This window comes from Anomalospiza imberbis, chromosome 13, assembly GCF_031753505.1.
Source record: "Anomalospiza imberbis isolate Cuckoo-Finch-1a 21T00152 chromosome 13, ASM3175350v1, whole genome shotgun sequence".
Classification (NCBI taxonomy): domain Eukaryota; kingdom Metazoa; phylum Chordata; class Aves; order Passeriformes; family Viduidae; genus Anomalospiza; species Anomalospiza imberbis.
In genome coordinates this window covers 16,288,434-16,314,413 of record NC_089693.1, presented here as the reverse complement: position 1 = coordinate 16,314,413, position 25,980 = coordinate 16,288,434, and the positions used below count along the sequence as shown (strand labels likewise).

General features: G+C 41.3%; 1 protein-coding gene and 1 long non-coding RNA gene across 7 annotated transcripts in view; one reads left to right on the top strand and one right to left on the bottom strand.

Annotated features, from left to right (window-relative positions):
- The window catches only part of RORA (RAR related orphan receptor A), a 516,409-nt gene that overhangs the window by 190,671 nt on the left and 299,758 nt on the right, over nucleotides 1-25,980 (top strand). The window lies entirely within an intron of this gene.
- On the bottom strand, nucleotides 2,178-6,295 carry LOC137481580 (uncharacterized). Its single transcript, XR_011003561.1, has 3 exons — nucleotides 6,190-6,295; nucleotides 5,311-5,581; nucleotides 2,178-2,371 (listed from the first exon to the last, which is right to left on the bottom strand). It is a non-coding gene; the product is annotated as an uncharacterized lncRNA (long non-coding RNA).

Below are 25,980 nucleotides of genomic sequence, written 5' to 3'. Positions count from 1 at the left end.
CTGGAGGAGGTGGCAAATGCTGGGTTGGAGGTGGAAAAGGATGGCAGTGGTGAGAGCACCCAATGAACACCTCATTGAGACCGAAGCTTCCATAACTCCATGTGTGTGTGTGCATGGTGGGCTTGTCCTCAGGAACACCTGAGACACATTTCTTCTCAGTTCCCAGTGCCTCCCAGTGCTTACAGTGCCTTGGCAGTCACAGAGTGGAGCTGCAGCAATTAATATCTACCAGGTGCTAGAAAAGGAAGGAGTGCTTCTGATTAAATATAATCTTCTGTTGGCAGAAGGAATCAATTGTCAAATATATCTGAAGTTGCTGCTTTTTCAGATTTCTTGTCCTGTTCATTGCAGAGATGGTAAAAGATGGGAACTGACTCCCAATTCTTTTATGGTGACGTAGTGCCACTGACTCCACTGTCACTGCCTTGGAACTACACCAATGAAACTATAAAGAAGAATTTGCCTCCTGGTCTTGTTGCCAAGTAAACTTAAAAGTGTCAGTACTAAATTACTGGAGAGCAGCCCCTTGCTCTGCAGGTCCTGGAGAAGTATTAAAATCCATGTTGTACTGTCAGACACAAGGAACAGTCCCCAGCTCCCAGCTGTATGCTTTTCCTAGTCTCATTCTTCCAACAGTTCTCCTTGACATTGCATTTTAATCCTTTCCAGCAGAACAGCCAGTTGGCAGCCTCGTGGTCTCAGAAAATATAGTGGTTGTCTCTTCCCCCCCAGCATGAAAAAGGAGGCAGGTTGGCCGGAATTGTAACTGGTAACTTCAGTTCCCTCATTACTGAAAAAGCTTTCAACCGCTGCCATCTCCTTCAATTTCTGTTGGTATGTCAAGAATAAGAACGTGGCTGAGCAGAAGTGTTTCTCTCCAGTTTTGTTGCATGCTGCTGTTTTAAGTTACTTATTTGTGAAGTCAGAGGTGATGTGTGAGTGCAGGATCTGCAAGACCCTCTGTTCTTCCTGGAATTTGCAGTGTTCTCTGTATATTTGCTGTGGCTGCCCCTCCATCCCCCCTCATGTTTGTGTCTCTCTTTGTGGAAGATTTTTGGTAATAAAAGGGCTGCATTTTTTTCTTTGGAACAACACTTGCTTTCACAGAAATAGTTAAGCTAATCTTTGCCCTGATTCTTTGTAAACAAATCCACGTATTCTCGGCAAAAAAAAAGCAAATAGTTTGTTTCTTAACCTAAAGACTTTTTTTTTAAGTGGTGTTTTCTTTCTTTTTTTTTTTTAAAGGTATAATCCACAAAAGGATGTTGTTGGAGGAAGGCAGATGCTGGTTTCTTAAGTTACCCTCTTGTGCAAATCAAGGTGTAGCTGAGGAAGGCAGGAGGATGCTGCTGCCAGAGATCAGCAGTGTAGGAGAGCTGTCTTGTGGTGATTGTGCTTGAGGATTAGGAGAGAGCATCAGAGGAGCTCTGGGTACTCCCTGTGACAAAATGACTGGGCGTTTAAGCAGCACCCAAGGAAGCTTGGTTATGTAGATTATAGGAGTGAGAAATCAGATTTGGGTTTGGCACAGGTGCTGCTGGGAGCAAAGCTACTGTTGGATAGGAGTTTTGCAGTGTTGTTCTTGTAAATGAGAGGCCTTTGTTTCAGGGTATTGAAGTATCATGTCTTTTTTACTGTTGTTGAGATGATTTGCTCCAAGGTTATTCCCTCTTTAACCACATTTTGGTACAATTGTTTTCATTTAGAAGTGAGGTGCTTTCAAGTCAGAATTTAGTGTGTGAAGGGCTGCTTGCTTGGGGTTCTTGTCTCCTTCCAAATACTTGTGTAAGTTCTTTTCAAGGAAAGTATGACCTGAATGCAACTTCAAAAGTGCCCCTGTAAAAATGAACTCCAAGTGTTGTCGTAGTTAAATTCCTGGATTTCTAGGGAACACAGTGCTATGTGTTGCACTAATTTTTGGAGACTAATACAATGCAGTGAGAAGTCTGGAAGCATTTGTACAGCTAATTTCTCAAATGGGACTGGTGAGAGAGGAAAATGCAACACTGGTTTGTGGTTAGTAGTCAGAAACAGCAGTCCTGGGTGTAGGGGAAGGCTCTCTGAAAACGTGGTCTCTACCCCAAAACACCTGGTGTGTGTCAGACCCAAACTCTGGCTCAAGCCCTGATTGCAGCACAGACCCTGGCAGCTCACCTTTCCCTACTTCTCTGGGCAGAGTGGTCTGGGCTGTTCAGGGAGCTTCACCTGCGGAGGACCTTCCACAGGTTCCAGCCCCTCTGCTGATAAATGTGCTTAGGGGAGCAGGGGAAAGAGAATTGGTTTGTCTGTAGCAGTGCAGTGAATCCTTTTATACACAGAGTTGTGGAAAAGGAATGTAAAAATCAAGGAGGATGTTTCAGTGAGTCAGAAGCTGAAATGGAAAAGAAAATTGAAATACGACTTAGTGCTCCAATTTGGCATGCAGGGAATATTCTAAAATATCTTGTTGGTTCTGTTATTGTTGTAGCTTTATTTTGGAAGTTAGGAAAAATAATTTAGAGCCTAGTCTCTTCTAAGTATGCCTGTTTAAAAGCTTACTTGTTCAAAGAGATGATTTATTTGACTGGGTTTGGGTGGCTCTAGAGCATTGTTCAGTGCTGAGCTTATTTACCATTTAAACTTATATTGAATTATAGGCTTTGGAGGGTGAATACTATTTGGCATCTAACTCATATCTTTGGCTGTTTACTCTCTAATGAAATAGCAGTGCAGGCTTTGATTCCTGCACTTTTATTATCTGTAAGAATTCTCAACTTTTGCTTCATTGTAAAATTCATTCATCAAAAAATAAGATCGTTCTTGGTTCTGTTACTTTTGATGATGATATAAATATACAGTGCTCTCTGTATTATTTAAGCAAGTTGTGCATGAAGAAAAAAGTGCTAAATCGAGATTTGAGGTTTTTACAGAGCCATTACCTTGGGAATCTTCTCTTTTGTGTTGGGTTCATGCCATACACTTTGTAGAAAAAAAATACATCATGTATTGGTAACTGCGAATTAATACTGGACATAACTAGTTGAAAGTTTTGGCATTTTGTACTTGCCTAAAAGTTTTTGAATTTCCTTTGACATTTGACAGCCTTAAGCACTGGAGATTCCCCCTGTATTTTATAATTTTGTCAATCTCTCAGTCTCTCTGTGATTTCCAGGTAATGTTCTACAGGGCTAAACAGACACAAAAAGTGTGATTTACCTGGTGAGGCTCGATAGTTGCAGCACTGCTCTGCCTTTGGATTTTTCAGAGCCTTGGTGTGTAAGTGCTAGTGCAGTCTTTGTGTTTTCTTACACAAGCTAATTAAATAAGGATTTATGACTTCTGATTTATTCCCAGAAGTGCTTAGTATAAATGTAGTACGGGAATAATCTGTTGATAGCCTCTCTTGGTGGTGATGAAGGATTTAAGTAATGTATATTGGCAAACAGAACAAGTTCCAGCATGTTCATCTTCATGCTGAACGAGACAGGGATAGGGCTGGCAGGTACAGCTCAGTTTGGAAACAGCAGTTTCAGAAGCGCAGCTCTAAAAAGCAGAATTCTGGTGGCTATGGAAGGCACAGTCAAGCCATTTGCAGCTACTCCAGTGTGGTATCTACCAGGTTATCATTAATGACAAGAAATACACAGAGTTTTTTGTGGGTACATAAGTTCTTGCAATACTAAAAGTAGTGCAAAAATATCCTGGGTAATGTGTGATAACGTGGTGAACAACATAAAGTGTCTGTGTAAAATCTGCGTAGCAATTTTTATCTTAAAGTGCTTTTCAAGTGTTCATAATAAATAAAACTTGACTCTAGAGCTAGTGGCAGATACGTTATTCCTTGACTGAAAACTGGTAGTCCAAGTGTATTGCCTATCTAGGGAAGTCTCACACCCACTGTGACAACCAGATACTGAGAGGGTGCTGGGAAGAGCAGAAGTACTTTTACACCCCTTTTCTTATAAATCTGTATAAATGCACTGAAAATCTTACAAAATGGCTTCTTACCATTCTCTTCTATAGAGTTGTTTTTAGGAATCCTCTTGCCTCAAATGCTCTGGTTATCCAAATACTTTATGGAAGAGCACAAGAATCTGCTGCTGCAGCAAGTAGAGAGTAACAAAATACCTTTCGGGTGTACTGGTTGCCATAGTTTTTGGCATCCTGTGATATGCCTATTGTTTAGATCATGCAGATACCCAGGAAAAGGAGTCTGTCTTAAAACCAAAATGTTTAATACTCTGTTTCTCTGTCAGAAATTTGGACTAACTTTGTGTGATTCCTTTAATAGGCTATTTGTTTCTGTCCCCCCCCTTTTTTTTTTTCCTGGGGAAAGAAAATATTCAAATGTCTGTAGTATGTGTTGTTCTTAAGAGATCCTACAGAGGCTAAATAGTCTCTTGTCTAAAGCTGAAAATCCTAATTTCCAGTTTGCCACAATATGCTAATGTGTTCATGCTCTTTCAGACAGGTTTAGATCTTAAAACCTCCCAGCAGTGCTGTAATCATATTGTTGAGATTCAGGACATGTTGGGGAATTTCTGACTGCAGCAGGTTTACGTCAGAGCTCCTTGAATTCAGCTCCTCTTCCTCTCTGAAAGGCCCTACATGCAGGTAAAGCTACTGCACGGAATTCCAGGTAGAAATCTGTGGCACTAGAAATGTTTTAGGAAACATGGGGTGTCTATAAATGTGCCACATACCCAGAAATGGTTTTGGCCAGTGCCTGTGTTATGTCTCTGGCTGATCTTTTTTACTTCCTCATTTGTGCAATCATTTCAAATAGAATTGGAATTTATTCAACAGTCGTGAATTCTGACACTTCAGTCTAGGAGTAAGGACTTAAATTCATAAGAAAGAAGTTTCCTTGCTTTTTAATCAGTATGGAGCTATTTTTTTTAATGAAGTATGGAATCAGTTTAGCTTTATGTAGACTTTTTAAAGTTATTTTCTTGTGTAGAACTTTTTTTTTTTCTTAAGTCAAACTTCCAAGTACTTTGCAATGGTGTTTTTATGCTTAGTTTTTTTAAGCATCTGGTATTTAGCACTTGAAGGACTGCTCCATTTTCCATTTTGCAGGCAATTTTTTAAAATGCTTTTGCATGTGTTTGCTTTTGGCTGATTTGTTGTCTAGATTTTTAGAAATATTTTTTTTATGAAAACAGCATGTAGGTCTGTTTTCCTACCTTGAAGCTATTTCTGTAGTCACTTATGTTTATGTTAAGGCTGAAGTCCATTCTATAACTCCTCCTTCCCTTGATCTATTATGTAAAAAGAATAAATAATGTAGCTGAGTTCTCGTGTCTGCCTTATACATCAGGACATACCTACCTGTTTGCCATTCTGCAGTACAGAATTGCATCAGAAAAACCCTTTCTGCTCTTGGGGTGTGCTGGTCCTGTCTGATGGGGATGTTTGGGCATCCCACCTATTTTCTGTGAAAACTTCTTGTCTTTATGGGATGCAGACTGTGATGACCTCTTTTCAACTTGCCAGTTTCCCACGGTGTGGAGGGGACGTCTGAAAGAGCAGCTTAAATGAAGTAAAAGATGCTTCAGCTGCCATTTGCTGAACAGACTGTTTTGCAGGCTCAATATTATAACTGAGAAAAAGCAAAGGAAGGAGGCATTGCTGTAGTGTGGAGGGGAGATAGAGTCTGGGGAAGGAGAGAAGGCTTCTTGCTCGCTATTCAAGCTCTAATCCCAGTGCAAAAGATAGTTCAGGTGAACATTTTTCTGTGATTCCCCCCTGCCCCAAACACTCCCTGACAGAGATACTGTTGAGAGAATGCAAATGATTGCAGAGGTGCCGTGGCACTGAGGCCTGTGTGGATATCTGGGGTTTCGTGTGAGGGAAAGGATGAGAGAAGAACCCTCCTGGGGCCATTACTAACATGTTGCAGGCTGCTGTGTTTAGCTTGGCAGTAATTTTTTTTTTCTTCTTTACATAGAGGCTCTCGGAGTGCAATCCTAGAACCAGGTTTGCATTGTTTACGTTGAGTGATAAAATTTGGCTGGAGCAGAGCTCTTCCACCTGCCTACTTGGTTTCTCTAGTATCTTTTACACCTCTTATCAATCCTTCCAAACCCATCTGTCTTCTAGAGTACCTGTTTTACAGAAAATACTGCCTCCTCACCTGTGTGAGCTGAAGCTCAAAAGATACCTGATCTTTATAAAATACCATCTTGGAAAGCCTGTGTAAAACAATACCGTGAATAGATGGTGCTGCATTATTGCACTGAATGGGTGCCCGATAAAGGCATCTCTTGTGAAAGGAACGGGCAGAGCTTCTGCCATTTGACACCGGTGGCTCTGCGCGGGGCAGTGTCTGTGTACAGCCGTGGGGGCTGAGATTTCCGAAAGGCACCGTGAGGGGAGGCTGCCTGGGCAGCTCCAGGGCCCACGGCGGCCCTGAGGGAGGAAGGGAGGCCAGCGGCTGGAAGGAAGGAAAGGAAGGAAAGGCAGCGGCTGGAAGGAAGGAAAGGCAGAGGCTGGAAGGAAAGAAAGGAAGGAAAGGCAGTGGCTGGAAGGAAAGAAAGGAAGGAAAGGCAGCGGCTGGAAGGAAAGAAAGGAAGGAAAGGCAGCGGCTGGAAGGATAGGAAAGGAGGGAAAGAAAGGAAAGGAAGGAAGAAAAGGCAGTGGCTGTAAGGAAAGGAAGGAAGGAAAGGCAACGGCTGGAAGGAAAGGAAGGAAGGAAAGGCAGCGGCTTGAAGGAAAGGAAGGAAAGGCAGTGGCTGGAAGGAAAGGAAGGAAAGGCAGTGGCTGGAAGGAAAGGAAGGAAAGGCTATGGCTGGAAGGAAAGGAAGGAAGGAAAGGCAACGCTGGAAGGAAAGGAAGGAAAGGCAGCGGCTGGAAGGAAAGAAGGGAAGGAAAGGCAGCGGCTGGAAGGAAGGAAAGGAAGGAAAGGCAGCGGCTGGAAGGAAAGGAAGGAAAGGCAGCGGCTGGAAGGAAAGAAAAGAAGGAAAGGCAGCGGCTGGAAGGAAAGAAAGGAAAGGCAGCGGCTAGAAGGAAGGAAAGGAAGGAAAGGCAGCGGCTGGAAGGAAAGGAAGGAAAGGCAGCGGCTGGAAGGAAAGGAAGGAAGGAAAGGCAGCGGCTGGAAGGAAAGGAAGGAAAGGAAGGAAAGGCAGTGGCTGGAAGGAAAGGAAGGAAAGGCAGCGGCTGGAAGGAAAGGAAGGATGGAAAGGCAGAGGCTGGAAGGAAAGGAAGGAAAGGCAGAGGCTGGAAGGAAAGGAAGGAAAGGCAGCAGCTCTGCTGCCCCGGGAGCAGCCGGGGGAGGCAGCCCCGAGCCTGGGCACCGGAGCCAGCAGGACCAGGCTGGGAAATCTGAGCAGCTTCCTCCTGAACGCTTCATTTTGGGCTACTGGGGCCTCATGCTGGGTCTCTTTGGAAACAGTTCCCTCCTTCTGCAAAAGACAACAGGATGAACATTTCGAGCTGGTATAACTGAAGTGAGATGGGGATTACCTTGCTATGAAGCAAGTTAATTGTGAATTTAAGACATGCTCCAGTGGTCATTTCTTGGCCTGAGTTCTTCAAAGTTTCTTCATGTTCACTGAAGGACATCATATGCATTTTGAGAAGGTCTAGAGATTCTGTCATATATTCACCAGCTTTAAACATTTGCTTTGAAATGTTTCATATTTAATACAGGGTTATGAATATGAAAACATGGTGTTTCAGAGTTTTGGGGAAAGTTTTAACCATGGGCTTCTGCATGTTAGATTTCCCTCTGCATAGATGATGATTTGTTTTTTAAAATAAAAACAACCCCCATGAACTCTAAACTTTATATAACATCTAAGAACACATTTGTCTTTTCCTGTGGTGTAAGTGAGAACATATATGCCTATATAAATATATACTGGCACATGTTTTTTGCCTTCAAAATGGCTTGTGGGCCATAAGTGAACAGACTGCTCAGTTACTATGCCTGGAAAGCTTATTTAATACTTCCAAATTTAAATATTTTTCTGTGTTGGTTTGTTGCAAAAAAGTGTAGTCAAAAATTGAACCTGGCAATAAATTTATTTTTCTGATGGGGAATTACTCATTGGATGAAACATTAATTTCTCCAGCAAACGGTTGATTTCTCCTATACTACAGACATTCCTTTTCAGTGCTTGTAACTGAAGTAAGAGCACTAAGGACATTGAATGGGAAATAGCTTCATTGTAGTGTCTTGGTATAAGAACGTGTAATTTTGGTCTAGCAGAGAAGTTTGATTCTTCCCTGTGAGGGTGGTCAGGCCCTGGCACAGGTTGCACAGAGAAGCTGTGGCTGCCCCATCCCTGGAAGTGCCCAAGGCCAGGTTGGATGGGGCTTGGAGCAACCTGGTCTGGTGGTAGTTGTCCCTGCCCATGGCAGAGAGTTGGAACTAGGTGACCTTTAAAGGTCCCTTCCAACCCAAATCGTGTTATGAGTCTAATGTTTATTTTTTAAAATGTGAAAGTGCAGATTAATGTGCTTGTAATTAGTGTAATGAGGTGAGCTGGTTCACTCAAACTGGGTATAATGCACAGTCTCTTGATGTTTCTCCAAGATGGTATTGAAGTAATGTTTCATTTATGTAAATAAATAATATTCTTCAGTATTCCTGCACATCCCATAAGCTTTATAGGCAATATAGGTTCTTGATCTGAAAATACTTTCTCTGATAAGCTTCCATACATATATTAAGGCAGCCGTTCTGTCACAGGTCACCTCATTTTCTAATGACTCAGAATTCAGATCAGGTATTTGCAATGGAATTAACATGCAGAAGGAGTATTTCTCAAGGTGTTTTTCTCCAGAAAAAAAAAAAAAGTCAGAATTCAGACTACTGTTTAGAAATGAAAACCCCTCTTATTCCCATGAACTTGGTTGCTCTAGGGAATGTGGGGAAAGGGTGAATAACAAATACAGTAGTAGTGTGCTTGGAGAGGGACTGCAGTTGAGGCCTCAGAATTATTTGGACAGTCTGTCTTTCCAAAGGCAAAAGGAGGGAAGAAAGATTCCATCTCTCTACCTGGTGGAAGCAGGAAGGTTGGGGTGGTGCAAGGAGGGTATGCATTGGGATAGAAGACATTAACAGTGGCTGAGGCAGGGAAGGGGTTGTTTTTCTTGTGAGATTTCCAGGGAATCTGTTCTTCAGGTGACTTAGGCCATTTAGCGGAGAGTGAAGAAACTTTCCTGGGCCCACCTGTTTCCTGACATCTGGATGATGACTCTTATCTCTCATGCTGTTCCTCTGTGCTGCTTTGTTTGGTGTCCCAGAATGATCAGCTGAAAGCTAATTTCAAAATACATCTCCCAGCATTCACTACGTCTTTATTCTTATGTGATAATTGCTGGTGCAGAAGTAAAGTTGGTGAATTTTTTCTTTCCAGCTGGAAGACTTTTCCAGACATTTCCAGACATTTGTAGGGAACAATGCAGCTCCTGTCATCTTCCCATCTCTTCCCTCAGTACCTTAGCAAGACCCTGTTAGGTAAAATTTAAGCAAAAATAATTTGAAATAGCAGACAAAAGCTTTTGGAAGTGCTAGAGAAGGAAAAACCTTTCAGAAAGAAGTTGGGACACAAGTTATTGTCTCCCTCCAAAATTCAATGGAAATTTGCTGAGCTCTTTGTACAGATTTATGTCACAGACATTGTGGCTTTGGGACCAGGACTTCAGGTCACCTGTGCAGCTGCTCAGAATGTGAAGGAGAATGGTGACCCAGCAACAGGAGAGGAAACAAAGTGAGCACTGAAACTGTTCATCACTGTGGTACTTGTTAATGATTCTTCTGGGTAGCAGCAATAATGAGCAGTTGAAAGAAGTACTTTATGTACCCTCAATAAATTGCTTCCAAACCTCATAATTGCCACAATTCTGGCTTTCAGTAGACCTGGTAATGAATTTTTGAGTGGTGTCCACATGTTTGCCTGTTACTGTACTTGACTTTCATCCTATTTTGAGTGATCTCATCAAGGGATGGATGATGTTGTCTGAATAGAATATATTTATTCAATATTTATCCAATATTGGGCACAGCAGTGATGATGAAATGGAAGTAACTATGAAAGTGACTGCAAGTGGTTTTTTAAGTCATTTTCTTGTGAGGCCACCTTTTCCTGATTCTGGTGTTGTGCTGATAGGTGTGTCATTTCAGATGGCACTGCCTGAAAAACCCAGTATTGATTGCAGGAATACAGGATCCAGCAGCCTCTTAAAGGGTACTGTTATACGTGGGAGAAAATAGATTCCTTCTTGTCTTGGAAGTGTAGACACTGCTGAGGTGTTTCAAATGGCAGAAAATGCCTTAGGTTCAGATGGGCATGATGAAGCTTAAATGTCCCTTAAAGGCTTGTGCTATGTGCCTGTGATCAGAATTTAACAGTGTTGCCTTCTGCTGACAAAATAAAAAGGAGGAGGAAGCAGTGTTGTTTCTTTTGGGTTTTTTTTTGTGTTTTTTTTTTTTTTTTAAGAGAAAAGTAGAGAAATCTGGAGAGACTTTACCTCACTTATATGAGCTCTTTCTATATGTATAATTTAACATGACACCTTATATATAATTTAATGTGTGAAATAAACATAACATTTGAATTTCACAACTGGAACTCTTCTACTTACAGAAGTGGAATTTTTCCCATCTGTTTTTAATTTAAAAATGCAGTTTCTGCAATGAAATGAACATGTGTAGGGGCTTAAAACACTGAATCTGAAAGACTGCATGACACCTTGCCCCCTTCCTAGGATAGTGAGCTTAACCACTGTACAAGGTATATGTTGCATTGATGTCAGTGTCATGACTGATAAATCACATTCATCCTGCAACAGAGCCTTATTTATAAATAGCTCTTTAATAGAATGCCCTAAGTTTGCAAAGATGTTTTACAAACCCCCGAGAATACTGTCTCTTGCCTCAAAGAGCTTATAGTCTAAATGAAGTAGATAACCAGGTAGAAAGGATCAAAGAATAGAGGAGAAACACAAAGGAGAGAAGTGGTGGGTAGGGGGGAAGGGAGGTGGGCATAAATCTCAGGAGACCAGGACTATCAGCTTCTTGTTTTTAGAAAGAAAATTGTTCACTGCCATTATAATTGAAATTAGATAATGTTTTGGAGCAGAGCTCACTGAACAGACTCGCTGGTGTTGAGTTTTGTGGAGGAACAGAAGGGTGTTATTTTGTGTGTTAGAAGGGCTGTCTTAGGCATCAGGAGTTGCCTGAATATGCTGCTTGCAAGGGGATTTTACAATAGGTGAACAAGTAGTGTCAATAAGCTTTGCTTCATTGATTTTCATTCATTCCAGCTGAGGATATAACCCAGTGGGAGCAGTTAGGAGAAGGTAATAGACCTAGAGGGGAAAAGAAGGTTTTCTTACCTGTGTTAAGCCTTTTGCCTTGCAATCTGAATTGCCCCTTTGCTCCTCAGCGAGTGCTTTGGTGTGTCATGCACAACAGAAGCAGCTTACTGGGCTGCTCCTCTTGCTGAGGCAGTGAGGGTTATTCATATTGTCTCTTCCCTGTCTTCTCACATGCAGGGGCTTGAAGAGACTGCACAAATGGGATGCTACACTTATTTAAGGTTTCCTAACACAGGAGAAAATATAACCCAGACCAACAAAATTGATTTAGTTTGGTGCACTTTCGATTAAATGGATGCTGTGCTCCTTGTGTATGGTGGGTTTCTTTTTTTTTCTATTATGCAAAAAGTTTGCTTTTTATGCTGTTTGCTTATTAAGAGTCTTTGAAATAAAGAATAAATAAATGTGAGAGTCACTAGGTATTAATCTGTGACTTGCCATTATATTTATTAGCCACAATCTATCAGCATTTACTTGCTGTCTGTATTTTATTTTGACTGCAAGGCAGTCTTGGCCTTGGTATTTCACTTCTAGAGCTCATAGTATTTTTACTTGTCATCATCCTGAATCTGCTCCAGGTGGAATACTACCAGTAGTGCAGGACAACAAATACAGTATCTTGAGGAAGAAAGAACATTTAGAAATGAAAGCTGAGCAGAAGTGATGGATCAGAAAAGGTTTAGTTGACCAAATAGTAACAAATGTAATATGTTTGGATAGGACAAGTAAAACCACTTGTACAATTTCAATTGGTACTTCTGGCCAATTTATATGCCCACTTCAGCTAAACAAATACAATAGGATATTTTACATTACTTGAGAGTGGAGATCCAAAGGGTTTGCAACAATACTTATTTTTATTACAATGCTGTTTTGTTCTGAGTAAAATTGGGCATGCTCTGAAGCTGCACAGCTCAATTAAGAGGCTTTCCCCCCACCACTGCATTTGTGTCCTTGGTGTCTAGTGGGCAAGGTGCTCCCAGTCTGTTCAGAACATTCCCTGTGTCCTCTGCCAGTGACACCTGGGGAGAATGAGAACAAGGTTGTTGGGAACTGGAATCTTGGCAATGAACCTAAGCATCAGAGACAAGTGAGGGGGGTGTGATGGAATATGGGTGAAGTTTTTAACTCTTCAGATGGTCATCTGTGGAGGATGACGAGACATTGTCCTGTTGCTGCTGGGAGTGGATGTGAATTTAGGACCTGAAAGTGTGGTGATGCTTATTCCCTATTCGCTGGAAACAAAAAGCAAATGGAAACATGGAGAATGAAAGATTTTTTTTGTTTGTGGCAATTATTTTTTTAGGGCAGTAATGTCCTTGCCATTCAGTAGGTCTCGTAAAATGTCAGAAGTCATTAATGGCCAACAGCTTGGTTATGGAAGCTTTAAAGATACTGGAATTATGGAAAACTTTCCTTTTCAGTCCATATGCCATCAGAGGTGGTTATAAAATATTTCCAGTGCACAGAAAAGTTTGCCAGTCCAAGGGAAGTTAACAAACATGAAATACAGAATCATTGTAAGAATTTGAAGATATTCCAAACCAATGGAAGATTAAGGAAACACACTCTCTGCTTACGCTTAAAACCAGTTCTAAAGCTTAAAAATGTGTCTTGTGGAAGTGTGGCATTTGTATGCTGTGGACAGAAGTGTAAAAAGTCTCTGTGTCTTCCTGAATGCAAGGAATGTCAATATAGAAGTGATGATCAAAATGCTTGACATTGCACTTGCTCATTATTAGCAAAGATCAGGAAGATAGTTTTAATTCCCACCTTATAAGCAGGTAGTTCTAGAGGATTGTTGCTGTGTCCAGGCTGTGGATATGGTTCATATAAGTAAAATATGAAAAAGTAATGAATTTGGAAATATGAAGTATTGCTATTGCCACTGTACAGTGGCCAAGTTATTCATTTTGCCACAAGAAAACCATTCTACTTCTCTTTTTCTCATTGTAATGTGCTGATTTTCTTTTATTGCACAGCCATACCTACGTTCTTGTTCTTAACTTCAGCTTAGTGAAACATCTTGCTGATACTTTTCCATTAACCTTGCTTGGATGAAGATAACAGTGGTGTAGCATAATATTTTTTTATTGATTCCCTCCTTTCCCTCCCTGAATTGCTAAGCCAACACAGAGAGGAGTGAATAGCTATTTTTAAAATACCTGTTGTGATTAAAAACTGTAGATAAAATACTGACAATTTTTCTTTTATTCTGCTCTCTAGGTTGTCAGATTTGGAGCAATTTAACCACCAGCTGAGAGGGTGGACAAGTAGTGCCCTCTTAGATGTCTTTGCAGTGAGGGCCCTGAAAACAGCTTTGTTGCTGGTTTTATGCAGCACCTTGCATTAGCCAGTTTTCCAAAAGCAAATTGACCTTTGCTGTGTAATGTTTTATGTCAAGTAGGAGATCAGACCTGCTGTGCTTGTGCCGTAATTTCCTTTAAATGCAGGATTAGATGTTCTGGTGTAATGGTGATACCAGTTATTATGTCAGTTGGTGTTTGCTCTGTTTCCCCTCCCACTTTATTCAATTCAACTTGGGCTCCCTTTAAATATGTCTGTAGAAATCCTTACTGCCACTTGGGCAAGAAAGGGAAGCCCTGAACTTCTTGGCTTACAAATACCCTGCCTGTGGAGCTTGCCCTGAGCAGGTGTAGCCAGCAGCAGCATCTCCTCCACGTCATCCAGTGGCAGCTCTTGGTGCTGGGCCTTTGGCTGCAGGCTGGAATAGCAGAGGGAGGTGGGATGTGGGTCCCCAGTCCCAGCCCTACAATCAGCAGTTTCTCCTGTGCCTTGAAACTGAACAAGAGTGGCTAAAATGTGTGCTGGCTTACAAGATTCAAAGTGATGCATTTGTCTGCTGGGCCTTCTTCAAGCTATAGAGAGAAAAATAGAACAAGCTTAGTTTTTCCATAATTTCCCCCCTGTAGCCCAAAGGAGACTACACGACAGAGATGTCTTCTCTAATCTTCTCTTCCACCCTGCATTATTTTCCTTCCCTCCTCCTTTCCTTCTGTCTCACAGCTCCCCTCCCCGCTCGCACACACGCAGACTTTTGACAGCACACCAGTTTGATTCTTGAGCTCCCTTTTTAGCCCACATGGGTGTCTAGTCAGTGCTGCAGCCCTGGCTAATACACGAGAGTTGGAATAAATGTATAACAGCAGGTAGCAAGTGACTGTTGACAGGGTGACATATTGACTTAATATCTTGTGTTATGCGATATGAAGGATGTGCCTTTTGGTGTGTATTTTCATTTTAATTTTTTTTGTGTGTTTCTTAGACAGACACTTGTAGGCAGTTTGGCGTAATTGTCTGAAATCATTAACATGTTTATTAAATAAGGGAGCAGAGTGCATTATCTAGCAAATCAATTATGTAAATGCACGAAAAGCATGAGAGATTAGTCTTTAACTGTTGCTGAACTGCATCCACTTTCCTAAATTATACATGAAAGTGGGGTTTTTGTCAGTGTGTATGTGTGGTGTTAGGCTCCACTTTGCTCTTTTGGAGCTTTAAGCAACATCGATTAATTGGTTCTGTTGTGCAAGAAGAGGGCACTCCTGATGTACACTAATGAACACCAGTGTGCATACATCCTTTCTATACAGGGAAACAGATGGTCTGGAGTGGAGAACAGAAGTAATCTCAACTGGAGGGTCTGGATGACGAGATAAACTGACAGTGAAGCCATAGCAATTTATTCTCTCATCTAGACACTGGAAAAAAAATCTCCAGGAAAATCTGTTAATCTCCAGCAATTTTAACAGTATGTTTTCTTTCTGGTGACTTAGGATCAAATGAGACCATGCCTCTACAGTTTTACCAATCCTTAACTTCGAGAGGAGGTGAGAACAGAGCTCATCACTCATGGCATGCTTGGAAAATTCACCTCTTTCCCTTACAGCTGTATAAATGGTGTGTGTAGGGGACCATGTGGTAATAACAGCACAAACTGCACTGCTCCATTTTCACCCACTGCATTTTCAGTCATGCTCAGCTGGAAAGAGAACAGGCTGCTGTGGTTCAAGTAAATGTGATTTATCCACTTCTCTGAAGCATATGGCACAAAAAAAGAGAAGTCTTGCATCTTATGGAAATGGTGGGTACCTGTGCAGGAGTCAGAGAAAAGGTTATGGATGCATTTTAAAAGTGAGTGAAACTTGTGGAAACATTATCGCTCTCCATTATTAAGTACATGTATGGTCTCAGGCTTCCAGTAGTATCTGGGGCCTTCCCAGAAGTTATCACTATTCATCAAAGAAGAAGACAGTGTACCACACTAATTGTTTTTTTGCCATACTATTATTTTCCTGCCATCTCATCTTCTATGTGTCTTCCACAGAGGTTTGCAGGTTGGGCCATTCCAGATGCCCAGCACACAGGATGCAGAATTTCCCTGTAATGCTGATTTTGCAGATCATTGTAAATGCTCAAACTATCTTACAGCACATTGTCCTCAGGACATGCTGTAGTTTCCTCCCTACTGGAATGCCAGCACAAATAACTCAGCTCTTTATTTCCTTTGTTGTTATTTCTAACCTGGCTTGAGTTTGGTTTGTTGAAGGGACAGAATTCTGCTGGCCTCACAGGTCACATCCTGTTACCAGAACCCAAGATTGCCTCCCAGGAACTGAGGCAAAGAATTTTTCTTTCTTCATTTCCTCTGATACTCACTCTTGCCCCTAGTCCTGACAGGGAGGATGGTGAAGGAAGGCTTGGCAGCCCTTTGGACAGACCTTGCACTACAGTGACAGTCATTGTACCAGGTGTTGCAGGAGTTAACTTACCATAAATCAGGAACTGTGCTACAATAGAAGAGCTGGATATAAAGAATGCTCACTGCTTTCCTGTATTCTGACCAGGTGAGCTCTAGACAGCTCTCTGAGTGCAGTCCAGTTCATCTGTGCAGTCACACATGTCAGGGGTGGGTGTTTGCTGTCATTGGAAGCTTTTCTGGAGTGGCTATCACTGGAGATGTGGCAATTCAGCTGGAGACAGCAAATTATATTACTGTACCTGAAAGTAGGATTCATTTTGTTTCTGATGAAATTTTCAGTTGTGAAAATCTTGTTTAAAGACAGTGCCTTCCCAGGAATTCTCAGTGTTAAAATAACAGGACATTAAGTGTGTCATGTTTATTAATTGTCAAAATTAGATCAATCATAACAGAGCTAACAGATATGCCTGGTTGAGATGAAAGATGAAGATGGAAGAGCTAGCAGATATCACCGAGGAGCTGAGAGATGCCAGGAGAGATGACAGATGTGGCTGGATGAGCTGAAGGGGGATTGGAAAAATGCAGTCCCAGTGATTGCCTCAGGGAAGAAATAGTAAACCTCGTAGACCTTGAAAAAATGCCTCAAGTGAGCAGGAATGGAGGAGTTTGTTCAGTGCCATTGTCTCTGACTCACTTGCAGTGTCTGCTTCCTCCTCTTCTTGAGAAGTTGCCATAGGGGAGTGAATGCTGTGATAGCTTGGATTTGGAATTTTATTCATGTTTAGATTATAAAGCAGACTGTAAAATATTATTGTGCTGGTGCTGATCCTTTCAGACCTTTACAGCATCCATGCTTTGGCACCTTCAGGGGCTTGTGAGTCTTCAGCCTGCAGTATTAAAGGACTTTATCCTGCAATGACTCACTTGGCAGCAGATTCCTGTACCTGGGCAGAGAACAGGAATAAATTCAACGTTGCAAGGTGAGGGGTCCAAGTCCAGCTTTCTGCTTTCCCAGAGAATTTGGGAAGGCAGATAGATTGGTGTGATCTTGTGGGATTGTTTCTGTTTTCTGTGAAGCAGGCAGAGAACTCTGCAGTGATGTGAGAAGGAGCATTGGGGTTTGTGATGTGCTCAAGGGGTTCTGATAACGTGGCCCGGGAGCTGTTAGATGTAGAATTGATAAAGCATGTATTAATGCAAAAACAATATCAATATATGAAACATGGCCTCTTGAATATATTCAAATATAAGCAGTATTCCATGTATCTGGAACATGCAGGTAGCTGTTGCACTGAGGTTTTTAAGTGAAGACTGCACTATACACTTTTTTGTTATTTTCAGCAGCTTAAAAGCTCATTGGGCTATACTAAAAAGAAAAAGGACAATACATCCTGCTGCATTTAGTGAAGTGTCCCATCCTTTTACAAATAACTTGTTTTTCCAAACCTAGAATGAGAGCTAAATTCCAGAGTGATGTCTATGTAAAAATAGAGCTCATGGGGCTTTTTCAAATGATGAAGGATGTACTTCAGACAATAATATGCATAGGTATGGCATGTCTATAAAAGTTGGTTCAGAAAGTCTGCACAACACCCCCTCGTTGATGCTATAAATACATCTTTGTGATGAAGCTCAAAATGGGATGAAAATATTTTGATACTGTGATTTTAACTTTTGATACATCTCTTGACTTGAAAGATAAAAGGATTCACTCCTAGAATTTACACTCCTCTGATGTGATTAAAACCAGATAGGTGTACTGTAAATAGAATATACTCTGTATGATGATAGGTATGGCTTAGTGTTTTTGAGCAGGAGGTTTCTTACTGTGGAAAAACAGCTTTTCTTGATAAGTTGCTTGTCACTGTTTTCAGCAGCACCTCCTTTCATCTATTACTCATTTTGGAAGACTTAATAGTATGATTTGGGTGTGGGCTGATACCAGACACCAGTAGAGTATAACCCCTGCAAAAATGAGATGCACAGAGCTATTGGGGTTGAGAGGCAAACAGACAAATGCGTCCTTGCTTTTTGCAGAACATTTCCCCATCCAAAAAAGAGTCACACTGTTACATGCTGCAAACTGTCTCCACTAGTCCCCTATTTAAATCTTGAGGGAGCAGACAAAAAAGATGGGTGTCTTCACACCTTGTGCCTGTGTAAGGTGTGGTGTAAAGCCAGTCCCCATTCTGCAGTGGAAGGAGTAGCTCTGCCCCCGTTGTGCTCCTCTAACGTGGAGCTGTATCTGGGAGGGCTGCATCTCATATTTTTCTCCAGCCCGTTAGCACAAACTGGGGTGTTTGCAGAAGGTCTGCAGTTTGTTCCCTGTGGTTTGCTGGGAGGTCTGTGGGGCTGCAGTTTGGTGTGCATGTAATGACTGTGAAGTCCTGTGTGACCGTGGATTTGTTGCAGTCGCTATGTGCATATAGATGGATATATTTATAGAAGAATCACTGTGAATGTGAGAAAGAAGCCTTTGAAGTGTCAAGCCAAATATTCTGGGGGGAAAAAAGAAGATTTCTTGTCTACATCAGAAGCTTGCATTTCATGTAGACTTGTCTCATTTTACCCAAAATATCTCCCCACAGGTCAGGAGAGCTGAAAGCAATAATAATAATTGGAAATGTAGGGGGCGGGAATGTGTGTATGAGAAAGGATAGAGGGAAGAGGGAAATAACAAACATCTCTGAAATGTTTTTGTTCCCCCTTAGTTATCATTTGTTTCTTTCCAGTAGCTTTTCTCCTGCTTTATTTCCTGTTCTATCATGGACCTGCCAGGGGAGACAGAGCTGTGTTGCTTTCCCTTCGGTCAGGTGTCCTGCTGGCAAGGAACAAGGGATGCAGGACAGCTTCCAGTGTTCTCTAAGTAGGCTGGACCCCCCCAAAGCTCCAGGTCAGGGTTAGGGGAGGTCTAGGATGGATTGTGCCCCTCAGCTCCCAGCATGGAGGCCACCACAAAACTACCCCCGGCCTGACACGAAGATTTCCTTTGTTCATTGCTTCCCTTTGGGAAAGAAAAGGGACACAGACACTCCAGAGTCACAAAGGAAGGGGTCCACGTCTTTCATTAGCTACTACTGTGATATTAGAGTTGGCTGACTCTTGAATATGGATCAAAGCCAAGGAATGTTACCAAAAAGAGGCTTTTTGCAAAGCAAAATAAAATACAGATGTTTTTCAAAGCTAATTCTTCAGTTCATGGCAGTGGTTTTATGCATCATTTCCATTCCAAAAATAGAAAATATTCGTTTTTATCAAGAACTGTTTCAGGCTGCAGTTCCTGGCTGGTTGGTGTCTGTGTACATGTACTAGGACAGCTCAAAACCTTCCCCTGGTGCGTTCAGTGAGAAATTCTTGCTCTCTCTTAACAGGTTTGACATGACTCTCTGCTTTCTTCTACTGTATCTTTATTTGGCTACAATATATCCTTGTCCCAATTGAAATGTCAAAGTTTTGCTCTGAAATATACGAATCATAGGGGTAATGTTTGCAGTGCCTGTAAAACCTTCAAAAACATACCTTGCAAATACTTTGTAGTGTTAAGGATGAGAATTCTTATTTCTTGCTTGTAGGTAATTACTTACATAGTGCTTCTTTTTTCTGTTATTACATCTATTCTTTTTACTTTTTAATATAATGTGTAATACTGAAGCTAGAGAAAACCAAGAAGATGAGGGTTTTCTTAGAAGGAGAATGCAAGATACTCAGTTTTTAAAGTACCATACACTTTGTAGCAGTAAGTCCTTTTGTGCTGTGGTGAAAGTTGTGGGCTAACAGCATCCACTGTTAGGAGCTGGTTTGAGTCCTGAGCTGCTAAATCCTTTCAGTGTGATTTTTAAACAAGGCTTGTGAAATTTAGCCAAGCTATTAGTTGTGTTGTGTATTTAAAATCTGTTATTTTGGTGTGATTGTTTTAGTCGTGTTCTTGGAGAGTGTTGGTAAAACAGCAGTGGCATTAGTGGATTCCTTTGGTGTCTGGAAAAACCAATCTTCCTGTTAAAGTAGCAGGAGGCTGCTAAATGCTGCCTTGAGTGGTGTCCATTTTGAGTCAGGTCAGAGGGACCCAGATGAAGCGAGTGAGAGGGGGATTGAGATGATGTTAAAATGCACCTTCAAGTGGTTATAAGTATCAATAATTGCAAATACTTCATCTTTTCCCAGGAATGCCTTGGACTGGGCCTGCACCTTGGCATTTGCGTGGCGCTGCTGTAGGTAAATGTTAACATGCAGCAAACACTGCAGGCGAAAGCTCTGGCTGCCAAAAGAAGGGCATTTTTCAAATGTATTGCTCTGGTGTTGAATGGGAAGCTGAGAATATGCTTTCTGCAAGAGATGTAAAATATTAAAGAAGCCAGTAGCAATAAATGGAAGTGCACCCATTGGTTAACAGCACTTGGCTATATATCAAGACCATTTCTGGAAGTAGATCTTGTAACATAAATTACTGAATACTGAATTACTGCAATGTGTTAAGGATTCCTTTTAATTACAGGATGTTAGGGCTTCAAAAATAAAATTCTTCAAAGTTAATCATGAAGTAAAATAACTCCATACTTAGCTGAGTTTCAACTTCATTAAAACGGTTCAAACGGCTGATGGAGCCCTAATAAGTTTTGTTCAAAGATATGACATCTTTGAAAATTTTCTGCAAATCTAACTCTATTATCTTTGATACTCTCTAATTGGATATAGCAATCACTATTCATGTTGTCTAGTGGGTTGCATCCATGATAAGGTGCTGTAAATGTATCTTCTTGTCCTGAAATTAGCAAATCCAGGGATTGTAGGGGTTATTTTCACAGCAATATTGAAGCCCTCCAGGCAAGTACAAAATATGTATTTTGCCTTATATCAATATAAAACCACTTTGGGGAGTGAAAAATAGAGGGGGGGATGAAATGGAATGAGCAACATTCTGACAGTATCAAATCATTAATGAGGGCACTGGTTTCTAAATTATTTACAGTGTATTCCATGTGCTCAACTGTTTTAGAATTGTTAATATTGAATGTGTTGTTTGTTAGATACAAACACTTTTCTCTCTTTTACTTTTAGATATCCTTTCTGCAATGTAATTTAATTACTGATGCTGTTTACTCTCAGGAGCTGTAAAGATTTTTTTTTTCTTCTGCAAAGTAAAATTAGTATTTTACAACAGAATATCCTCTTGGGAGAAGCCGTTGGTCCTGTGTGGGTGATGGAGGAACATAAGGATGCAGTATTTATTTTGACAAGCTGAGGTAGGGCAGGATGGGGCCGGATGCTGTGCCCCCTCTCCAAGAGCCAGCTCCTTTTCCTGCCTTGGCTTCTCCCTCCTTTGTCCCCAGGGCAGCCGGGCGCTGTTCCAGTGCCCTCTCCTCTCTGGGAGCTGTTACTTTCAGGACCATCAGCTTTTCATCCTCTTTTTGGTGTCCCTTAAAGCAGCTTAAACAGCAGATACAGAAGTAGCATTTTGCCCTCTGCTGGGAAGCCGGGTCTGACAGATCAGTGGTGTGAGCTGCTGTGCCAGCCATTGTGGGTAAGGAAATTGTGCAGGTCTGGGGAAACACTCAATAGGCTGTGGAATCCTTTGCTGTGCTTCATTTCCTCAGACACTGCAGCAGCAGCACGAATTTGTGTTTTCCTTCTCCTCAAGGATGATGTTTTTCCTCCTTTTTGATATTATTCCTTTTATGTCAGTGTTGTCATTAGAAATCATCTGGTTATTAGTCAGGCTCCTGTGAAGTCCTTTGCCCCAATTCCTCCTAACAATCTGAGAGCACTGAGCTACTGGATCCTACCCTGCTACTGTTTTTATGAAACTGATTTGCAGTGTGAAAAATCAAACACAAAAAACAAGTGGAAATGGCCTGGTTTCTAGTTCTGATTTAGAAGCAGCAAAATACTTTTTGCATTTCTGGAGTAATTTCAGTTAAAGTTGTTGGAAGGATAATTTGGGTTGGAAGGGGCATTTAAAGGTAATCTAGTCCACACCTGCCCTTAGAAGAGTAGCACATCTTCAACTCAGGTTGAAGCCTGGTCAGAGCCCTGACCAACCTGGCCCTGAATGTCTCCAGGGATGAGGCATCCACCACCCCTCTGGGCAGCCCATTTGTGTTTCATCACCCTCACTGTAAAAAAATTCTTCTCATGTCTCATCTAAATCTGCCTTCTTTTAGTTTAAAACTGTTACCCCTTGTCCTATTAAAAATTGGTGCCCTTCTTTCTTTTAGTCCAGAAAGGAGAAGTTCAGTCTTCCTGGAGCCTCCTCCAGGCTGAAAAAAGCTTTTTCCTACTCAGTAGCTCTTGGGTACTGTGGGGGTCCTCCTCGTTACTGGTTTCACATTTGATCCTCCATGAAACACAAACTTCAGTCACTGTAACTGAACCAAATTAGTTTTTGTTTCTTACAAGTTGTCACTTTATCTGCAGCTCTGCCCCAAAGCTGTGCTTATTTTACTGTATTTTTTCTGATGACACTTCTTTGCTTTAGGGGAAATAGCCCAGGAACAGGGGACAAAATAAAGAATAGAGCCATGTTATCTGGTGAAAACACCAGAGGTATGTTTTGATTTTCTGCCCAGCTGAGAAATCATGTAGCTTTAGTAACTTCAAAGCTATTATTCATGTTTATAGTTTTAATTAATTTCATTTTATGGAGCTTGGTGATTTTTAGAAAAACCCAACCACTTATGAAAGTTGATTTAAAATCTATATGAAGCCACCTTTCCTTGAGAGTTTATGCACTGTGTAATGCACAAGTTGTATGCTTGTGAAATCAAGTTGCTTCATCTTTATAAACACCCCCTCACCCATATATTCAGTCTTTTTTTTTTTTGTTGTTTTGTACATGTGGACATGTTTCCATGTGTATTATGAAACTAAAACTTTTTTTTTTTCAGTAGTTTAAGTATTTTTGTCCCAATTCAGCTGCAAGCCTTTTTCCATTACTGTTTTTTGAGTCTTGAAGATAACACTGATAACATTCTTGGTTGTTATGGACTACTACAATGGGCCAATACAATGCATAATGTGGAGTGTCTTTATATCATTTATCTTCACATCAGACAATCCCATGCCTTGTAACCTGTAGCATTTCTGTGGTGTGCACTCGGTTTCACTTGTTTGATAATTTGAGTGGTGACGACTTAATCCTTCTTTGTTGTCTTCCAAAGTAAACTGTCAAGTAATAGTGATACTAAATCTACTCAGTCGTGAGATTCAGAGCTGGCTCTCTCTGCACAAAGCTATATTGCAGGCATTGTTGAACACAGGCTGGAGAATCATAGCAGCTGTGAAACTAGCTCAGAGATTAGGATTTATTGCTGTTCAAAGACTAGCTTCCCTTTCTTTTTTCCTGAACGGGTGTTTTGTGTGTTTTATCTCAGTACTGATTTCTCACTTCTCTAAGTGGAGGGTGTCAGCACAGCAGTGCCATACACAAATGTCTCCTCCTTGCTACGTGACACCAAGGGAAATGCAGGCTGGATGTTAGGAAAAAGTTTTTTACAGAAAGAGTGATAAAGTCCTGGAATGCCCTGCCCGGGGAGGTGGTGGAGTCACCATCCCTGGATGTGATTAAAAAAAGCCTGGATGTGGCACTGGGTGCCATGGCTTAGTTGAGGTGTTGGGGCTGGGTTGGACTCGATCTTAAAGGTCTCTTCCAACCTTGTGATTCTGTGATGACTCTGCCAATAATATAGGCTATAAATGGAAACAATTAAGTAGGCATTTCATATCATCTGCACATATGCAGGGCAGAGGAGCCAGCTGTGGTGAGCAGAAGAGCTGTTTGAGTACTGAGGGACAGGCACAGATGGAGAAGGTGGCCTCCCCAAGCACCTCTAACCATTCAGCCAAGAACCGTTGTGCTGAATGGCTCCTGCGGGCCTGTCCAATAACAGCCATGGTTAACCTGGCACAGATCAGGGATAGCAGTGCAGGAAGAGTGATTTTCAGATTGTCCTTTCACCTGAACAGGCTGGGAAAAGGCCTGATCAGGTACCTGTAAAAGCAGATCGCTCGACTCTGTCCAGGAGGCTGTAGCTCGTTAGTGTGTGAGCAGGAGATGACTTCACTAAAGTGCAGGCAATGTATGAGAGAAGTGATTGGTGAAAATAGAAATGGACAGGAGATAAATGATGGGAATAGAGAACAAGGGTAGGTTAGGAAAAATATGAAGTGGAACCAAGATAAACTGGCTTTTAGAGTTAAAGATGACAGAAATTACGGTAGCCGTTCATCTCTCTAGCTTGGCTGAATGCAGAGGAGTGTAAAAGTTAAGGTCCTGTTAAAGGGCAGGTCAGCAGTGTGATTTCATCATTCTGTGCTCCTACTGCAGTACAAGGGCTTGAAAAAGGGAACAAGATGAACTAAAGGTACATGGGAACATAAAATCCTCCTTTTTCTCTGTAGAAAGACATTATGATGATTCAGCATGAAATACAGGCAGTAATGTGCACTGCTTTGAACTGGGTTTATGTGTTTAAAACAGTTGCTGCATTAAAGGTGGATATCCCCAAAATTTAGACTGTCTCCATCCAGATGAAAATTATCTAATTGAATCAGGTCTCTGCCCTATTTAGTGTCTCTTTTATCTGACAATGCCCTGTGTTGGCTGCTGTGAAGGAAAGTGTAAGAAAACCTACAACACCCTATTAGGGAGTCATGTGGCTGTACATGGTATTTTTTCCATCTCAGCTAAAGACTGGCTTCTGCTAGAGAGCATTTGGATTTCTATTCCTTCCACATTGGCTGAATTCTGTGCAACATAATACAGGTTCTTCTCAGTAGCTCTGTGAATCTCAAATCCTTTTTAAATGTTGCAACACCAATTATCTTGTGCATCTAAATCTCTATTCTTTGTCTGTCTTCTAATATTCATTCGTGTTGTGATAATTGTCTTGAGGTGGTCCCTGGCACACTGTACTAAACATGATAAAATATAAGAATTAGAGAAAATGGTTAGATTAAAAAGAGCAGAGAACTTTTTTAATGTACCAAGGTTCTAGCATATGTTACCCTGCAGATTTCTGGCAGGTTAAACTGAATTATTGTAATAGTTTATTCCTGTTAAAATAAGACAATTCTGTTAATTCCAGCATTTTCAGTTCAGAGAAATAACAACACATCAGCCTTCCTTTAAGGATCTGATTTTAGACCAGGTGCTTTTGCAGCATCTTGGGTAAATGGAATTATCTCCCAAATACATTCAAGTCCTCACTGCATTTTTCTAACCAACACAGACACACAGGATGTGGCAGCTTCCAGCTCTGCTGGAAAGCTGTGGGCTTGCAAGTGGAAATCTTTCCATTTGGCTGTTGGAAACAGACTCTGATGACTGTAGGTAGGCAGGAGCCAGTGTTCATGCATTCACCTGGGCTGAGACAGCTCTCCATGGGAGTGCCCAGTGGAGTCCTGGTTCTTGAATGGGATTTCTCAGTTACATTAGTATTTAGAGGGTGTTTTGGATTATTCTTGGTACTTGAAAAACCTCGATATTTTTGTCAGTAATTTTAAGCATTAAAAATTGTGTACCTGCACTATCACTTGAATGTTTGCAATTGATGCATTTCCAAGGAAATGAGCTCTCCTTGTTGCCAGAGAATGTCTCCCTACTTGATGCTGACAATCCATACTAGCTGTATTCTTTTTTAGTTTTGTCCTCCAGTTGTTCCTTACTGTAATGCCCAAAGAGACATCAGTACTTAGCCCCAGACATTGCTGCAATTTGTCTGGTAGCTGTCACTGAACTACAGGCACTTTTAGAATGTCACATTTTTCTGTTAAGGAAAGTTGTTTCTCCTGGCAAAGTGTTTTAGGTACCCTTTTTCTCTATCATGCTGAGCTGAAACTGAAGTTCACCTCAAACATTTGCCTGAGAATTAAAATTAGGGAGGAGCATATAGTCCTCTGTGGAGGGGGAGTTCAGAAGGAAAATAGGAGAAATGATAGTCACTGACTTCCTCTGA